This window comes from Manis javanica, chromosome 9, assembly GCF_040802235.1.
Source record: "Manis javanica isolate MJ-LG chromosome 9, MJ_LKY, whole genome shotgun sequence".
NCBI lineage: Eukaryota > Metazoa > Chordata > Mammalia > Pholidota > Manidae > Manis > Manis javanica.
Genome location: NC_133164.1, coordinates 14,039,795 through 14,046,519, shown reverse-complemented (window position 1 = coordinate 14,046,519; position 6,725 = coordinate 14,039,795). Strand labels below are relative to the sequence as shown.

The following is a 6,725-nucleotide window of genomic DNA, read 5'->3' as shown; positions in this document are numbered from 1 at the left end:
TTCTGCCTCTGTTTTGAAATTTCTAGACCCTGAGAAGCTGTGAAAACATTTCTTTGAATATTCTGTTGATTTTTATACAGTTATAGATAAAGTTGCCAAACTTCAGCGGTATGTCTTAAGTACTGTCCAGTCACTAGACTTAATCATTCTCAGGCATTTTTCAATCCTTTCACCTATGGATTTGGCTCTAGTATCATTCTCAATTCAGTTCTCCTCTCAAAATAGAAGCTTTGGAGAGAAACATGAAAGGCTAAAACTAAACTAAAAAGCGAACCCACAACTGTACTATGGGCACACATCTGAAGTGTCAGGAGAAGACAATATTTAAGCTTGCTGCTCATTTCATTCTTTCATAAGATCCTAAAGGCTGATTCCTGACCAAGTTGGGGCGTGACAGCCTGGATAATTTGGGAGACGTTCTTATAAGAAACTGATAAACCGCAGTAGCTGAAACACAATGGAAAGAGGAAGATTAAAATTCAAGAATAGCTGACATGGTATATTTAAGATAACTTCATATGTTAGGAAAAATATGATGCATGCAAGAGGAAAAAAGAAGCCAGCAAAAGAGGTCTTGGAACAATGTGAAAAAGCCCTGGAGATGAAATGTTACATGAATATTGCTAGTCAGTTATAATCAACCATGGCAAAGCCACATGTTTTGTAACTGAAAGACAAACTATCGACTGAATACTGGATAGAGGAAATTGAGGAAAAGAGCATTTATTAATTGCAAAAAAAAAAAAATCGAGGACTGGTATTTAGAAGAACTAAGGCAAAACTTAAGAACATCATGGATGGCATGAAAATGTCAGGAAAGAATAAACGCTAAGTAAGAGAACTAGAAAACAATACATCCTCCCTTGGAGGTACAGCTGGCATTAAATAAGTAATTATGATGAACAATTATAGCCACATTCAGCAAGACTTAGAAAAAGAAGAACCAATGGCATATGAGATCTAAAGAATAATATCTGTGGCAGGGATAGGAACACAGATAAAATTCTTACTACCGTTCTTATCAGTGCAGTCCTGTGCTAGAGACGCGCAGGACTCCCCAGTGCCCGCTGAATGAATGCACCCTCAGTGCGTCTGCACCGAAGCATTCAGTCCTGCCTCCAGTAGGGGCTGCAGTTTCCACCCGTGAGAACCCTCCAAACGGGCAGACATAGAAGATATATGTCGAGGTACTGCCCACGATAATGCAATTTAGGTGATCTTTGTTTTTACTTGTATTAGAAAAATTTAATAAGTATACATTTTTTAAATGTTATTTTTCTCTGCACTGCAAATCAGTTGAGCTCTCGAGTGACCATAGAGCATTCTTTCTTTCTTAAAAGTATATTGCCTTTAAATGATCACATGAAAAAAAGTGGAAGCTCAAAGCGGTGTGATAGAATGAGTTCTAAAAAATTAAATGTTAACATTAAAGTCCATTCTTTCTAAATCCTTCTAGTGATTTAAAAGCGTTGTTCCTAAATTAACTGAAGGACTATATTCTTCGTTCTCCCCTCAGTCCCTCTGTGCGGGTGCACTTAGACGAGGGTTTCAGGACATGTTTGACAAACGGTTCTCGCAGCCCGGCTAAGGTGCTGTTCGGCCACCACGACAGGGGGCGCCACGGCAGCCATTCGGGAGGGTTTGTTAAGTCGAGATGAGCTCATTCAACACACCATTCTGGAACTCCCTCTGCGCCCGTGGCGTTTGCCATTGTTGACCGGCAACGCCGAGATAGTGCTGGGATATTTCACTATTTTTGATTTCACAACTGTCCTTTTCTTGTGGGATTTTGCATTGTTAGCAAAACTGGGGAAGGAGCAGAAAGACAAGAGGGTGTGAAGAGATGGTCCTTGTTTAACAGGGGCTCTTCACAAGCACATTCTGCACTAGCCCTCGCAGCAGGGCAGGAGGGGTGTCCAATTTTACAAATGAAATCGGTAGGTGTGTTGAAGACATTGAGCAAGGAGATGACCTAGCCTTGTGGGTAAGGCATAGGAGAGGAGATTGGGAGTCAGAAAAAATTGCATCTGCATCCTGGTTCTTTCTCTGAGGACCTTCTTCTTTACTCCTTGGAGGTCGGGGAGGCAATCACCTCCTTTCTTGCCAGGGCCCTTAGCACCCCCTAAACTGCAAACCAAACAGAATGAATTAGATTTAGTAGGTGTCTCTTTATTTAAAAAAAAGACTTAAGAGGGGTATGACATGACTGAAATAAGACTTGGAGAGATTCATTTGGTGATGATCTGGTGGACAGAATGGAGAGAAAGAAGACAAGCAGAGAGAAGTCAGTCTATTGAGCTCACTACTCAAGTGCCTCTGTGAAGGTAAGCATGTACTATTTCTGAAGAAATAGAAAGGATGGAATAGGAATAGATTGAAAGAAAAATGGATGGGGTTGGAAAATTGCTTTAATACTCGGAGCAAAGGAAATGGAGAGGAAATGAGCAGAAAGACCTAAATTTCAGAAGGTGGGGTGAATAATTAATTTAAAGGTGGGAAAGGGCTTGTAGCAACACAGGGGCCTAACTGATGGTGCCAGACTTGCTCCCACCAATGGGAGCTGTTTTTCTCTTTCTTAGTATGAGCCTCCTAGTTCAGTGCTTCTCATTAGACACATCTGTGGGTTCATTTATTCAACTCACATTTACTGATGACCTCCCATTTGCTGGGAATATAATAGTGGTCAAAGCAGAAATGGAACCTTTTGGGAATTAGAGCTACAATAGGTAAAAGAAAGGGAGAAACACATTAATTTGAAAAAGCAATAATTACAAGTGGTGATAGCTATTATGAAGGAAAAGGGCAATGAGTGTTTAGAAGGTGTAACCACAGAGCTAATCTGAAGAGTCAGAAATGATGTTTGAGTAGAAATCCAAAGCATAAGTAGGAGTTAGCTGGGTGAAGAAGGTGGGGATGGAAGGTGGGAAGGGCATTCTGGGTAGACTGAATATCATCTGCAAAGGCCCTAAGACAGAGAGACTTTGGAGCTACCAAAATAAGGCCTATATGGCTGGTTTCCTACTCATACCAAAGCTACTTCCAAGTCTTCTCTTGGACCAAACAATATTTATCACGATGTTCAGCATTCTAAATAATGCGTTTACAAACTCAACAGGCTGTATGTATAAAAGCCAGCTGGCTTTAGCTGAAGAAAGCCACCATATGGTTTGTAAGAATTAATGCAGCTTCCAGAAGCAATGGTATTATTATCTGGAAATTCCTCAAAACCTTAATGTTCCAGTTTGAACCTAGAATCTTGGTGTTTTCACACTGTATTCATGGCCCCTTCCATCCTCTTTGCCTTCATTTATTAATTACTTTCTTGTATTCTATGTATCTCTTTAAAACCTTAGCCCCTCGAAGGGTGGGATTATATCCTAGTCATCTTCACAAGCCTCCCAACAACTTGGCACTTAGTAGGTTTCACAGGTTTCACTGGTTTCACTAACATTTATTGGAAGATGTGCCCAACAGTACCACGCACTGGGATACAAATTCTAAAAAGATGTATCTCTGCCCTCAGGGCAAAGAGGTGTTATAAAAATCCGACCCACCCCCCTAAAAAAAATAAAACAATTTTTGGTCATTTTCTCAAATTACTCAATATATATTTTGATAATTGTTTCTCCTATGACAAAACAATCTTTATTTTATACTTTATACTATGGAGTCTAAGAATCGACATTTCATACTGTTTTGATATTTTAAAATAGAGTGTGAAGATTACAAGATGGTATTACTGTTGTTAAAATCAAATGACTTAATTGGATCCCATTTATAATTGATGTTTTCACCTTGGGGTGTTTGAAAATGAGGTGCATTTCCTTTTATCTTTCCAATGGCAGCCCCTTGTAATGCTGTGTGAGCACAAGACTAAGAATTAGAGCTCTTCACTCTGCCCCTGACTCACCAGCTTACCCAATTTAACCTCATCGTTTCCTCATCTGTGAAATGGGGGGAATAATACTTACGTCCCTCTCGGGGTATCATGAGTATTAATTAGTGTTTGTCAAATGCTGTGAGATCTTCAGATGAAAGGCCCGGTGGAAGCCCTGTGTAAAGTATTATTATATAAGCCTCCCACCTCCCACTTTCACTGAGCTGTGATTACCAATTATAGCCAACTCTAAACGGCAGTAATGCTGCATTCAGACACGACAAGGCGCGTTTTATTGGTCCATTAGGGCATGCCTATTTGAGGGAATTAGTTTTGTGAAAATGGTTATTATGCCAAGAACTTTTATTTTAGACAGTTGTTGGTCTTAATTGTTAATGGTTAAATATTAAGCCATTTGGAAAGGTTGGTTTCACATTTGCATTGGGAAGACAGGCCTTCATGACCATGCCACTTACATCTAAAGAAGCTGAGGCATGTGGTTTGGTAGAACTTACTTCCCATAAAATGAAATATATTTATATGGAAGGCTGAGCCCAGTTTCTGAGAAACCAGCAGGACAGACAGGACAATGGTACCCACTTAATTAGGAAAGGAAGAGGTGTCTCTCACATATAATTTTCTGGATTCCAATTTCAAAGGATCTGTAACTTGCAAAAAAAATTGTCTCATTAGAACCATATTTAATACATGGCAGCAAGCTAAATCAATTCTTGGTGTCTCTCCTTTTTACTCTTTTGCAGATCACTATTGATGACTCAGTATTTGAAAATCGGCAGGCTGGTATTCGACTTCAGACACAATTCTTACAGGTGATTGCTGGATAGAAATAAAGTGTGCCTTTGAAGAATTAAAGCACTATTCATTTATCTTGTTCAACGTTTGTTTTTTGACCAACCATCAGGCTTAGCATTTTCCTGGTTCAAAAGTAACTGTTAATTTCTTCTTTAAGAAGCAGGGCATTATGTTAGCTAGATGAGTCTGTTTCAAAAGTTACCTGAGTTAACACGAAGATATTATCTAAAATTAGATGACACATTCATATTTTCTGACTACAAATTTCTTTTTAACAATACAAAATGAAAATTCTACAAGAGATGATATTTCTTAATCACCGCAGAGCTGTGTATTTTTAATACGTCTGAAAGGCAGGGCAGAAAAAGATGAAGTGACCACGTTTGACCAGTCTTTTTAAATAAAGTGAGTAATAAACTATTTTCCTATTATGCAGATCACATGGTAACATGTCATCATGAAATGAATTCTGTTATGTTTATAAACATTGTCTGACCTCGTTTAGATTCATTCCTACTTTGTGGTAATTTGGTGTGAAAAATAAAACCACCATTGTTTTGCCCCTGAAAACAAGGCTCCTTAAGCCAGTTCACTGTGTCCACAAGGAAACATTCTTTCCTTAAGAGTGAGGCCTAACACTGCCTGAGAAACCAGTTAGTGGCATCATTGGCATACGAAGAACATGCCAATTACAAATGGTTCTTATCTACCCATGAACAGACTTAGGTATCGCTCTTAGCAACTACAGCCTATTACCCTGACCATAATTTTCCTGTTTGCTTTCTAAAACACATACATATGTATCCTTTTAAAAATCACAGATTTAAGTGAGCCAATAAATTTTCCTTTATATATATTTTGTTATTTAAAAAAATCTTTTCATTAACACTGAAAATCACTAACTTATTCATTCAACAAACACCACACCCTGAGAAGGCCATTGTCCCTCAGCTGAGGAGGTGGGAGAGGAGGAAGATTACTATAAAAAAATTGTTATATGGTGAGACATGGGAGGAGAATCTTATTTATTCCGGGGAGGGCAGAGGGTAGACAGGGTGACTCCAGCCTGCATCTTACTGGAAAAATAACGTGAAGATGTAGAAAGGGAATGGGATGTGGTAGAAGGAGGAGGTTGCAAAGAAATGGAGGGGTGGCTACGACGCCTGGGGGAAGCAAGGCGGGGCTCAGATCCTAGGTGGTCTCATGGTTCACACTCACCAGGTGAGATTTTATCCCAAAGATGATGGGTTGTGGCTGGAGGGCTTTAGTGGGGTTTGATGCCATCAGATGCTGAGTCTGGAAATTAAGCTCTTATTGGTCCAACTTTACACACAAACAAAAAGCAAACAAAACAAAAAGCACACAAAACAAAAGCAAAAACCATTTATTTTTGAAAAGTTAAACATTAAAAGCAAAAGCTTTTGTAAAGATCAACTACCTTACTCCTTCATACTCTCATAAAAGGGTCACTTCCACTTATTTTTATGTTTCCTTCCAGTCTTTAGGCAAATACAAGCAAACAGGAACATGAATCCTCATTTTCTTCCCTTTCTTAGCCCAATGGTAGGGCAGTATAGCCACTAGACCACGCCTTACTTGTTTTTCTTCTCTTTTTTAGATTTCACTTAGAAAGGGTAGGCTTGGGAAGCTGTATTCTTACAAGGCTCCTCGTTGATGCTGATGGTCATTGGATGGAAACCACTGACCTGGGGATGCATGGGAAGAACGGAGGTTTTGGAGGCAGGAGCCCAGTTTGGCAGCTGTGAGAATGAAGAGAAAGGTGCGCTTCCAGGGATATTTGGGATCCTTAGCATGGGAAGTTCATACTGTCATCAGGAAGATGTTCTAGAAATACACATCCCACGTATACTCTAGTCCTAGTAAGTCAGGTTTTATCATTACAAATGATGGGGCAAGAGTAGCTACTGCCACGGGAAGGAGGAGGGCACGGGCAGGGGAAGGTTGGCTAGGTGGAGAAAGTGCAGGCAGGAGACGACTTCGGCCCCATTTCCCCCAGAGTGGCAGAGAAGGTCCT

At 39.8% G+C, this 6,725-nt stretch overlaps 1 long non-coding RNA gene across 1 annotated transcript; it reads left to right on the top strand.

Annotated features, from left to right (window-relative positions):
* Nucleotides 1–1,730: 1,730 nt before the first annotated feature.
* LOC140843494 (uncharacterized) lies at nucleotides 1,731–6,489 on the top strand. The gene is made up of 4 exons (XR_012121321.1): nucleotides 1,731–1,937; nucleotides 2,255–2,324; nucleotides 4,639–4,707; nucleotides 6,309–6,489. It is a non-coding gene; the product is annotated as an uncharacterized lncRNA (long non-coding RNA).
* Nucleotides 6,490–6,725: the final 236 nt, after the last annotated feature.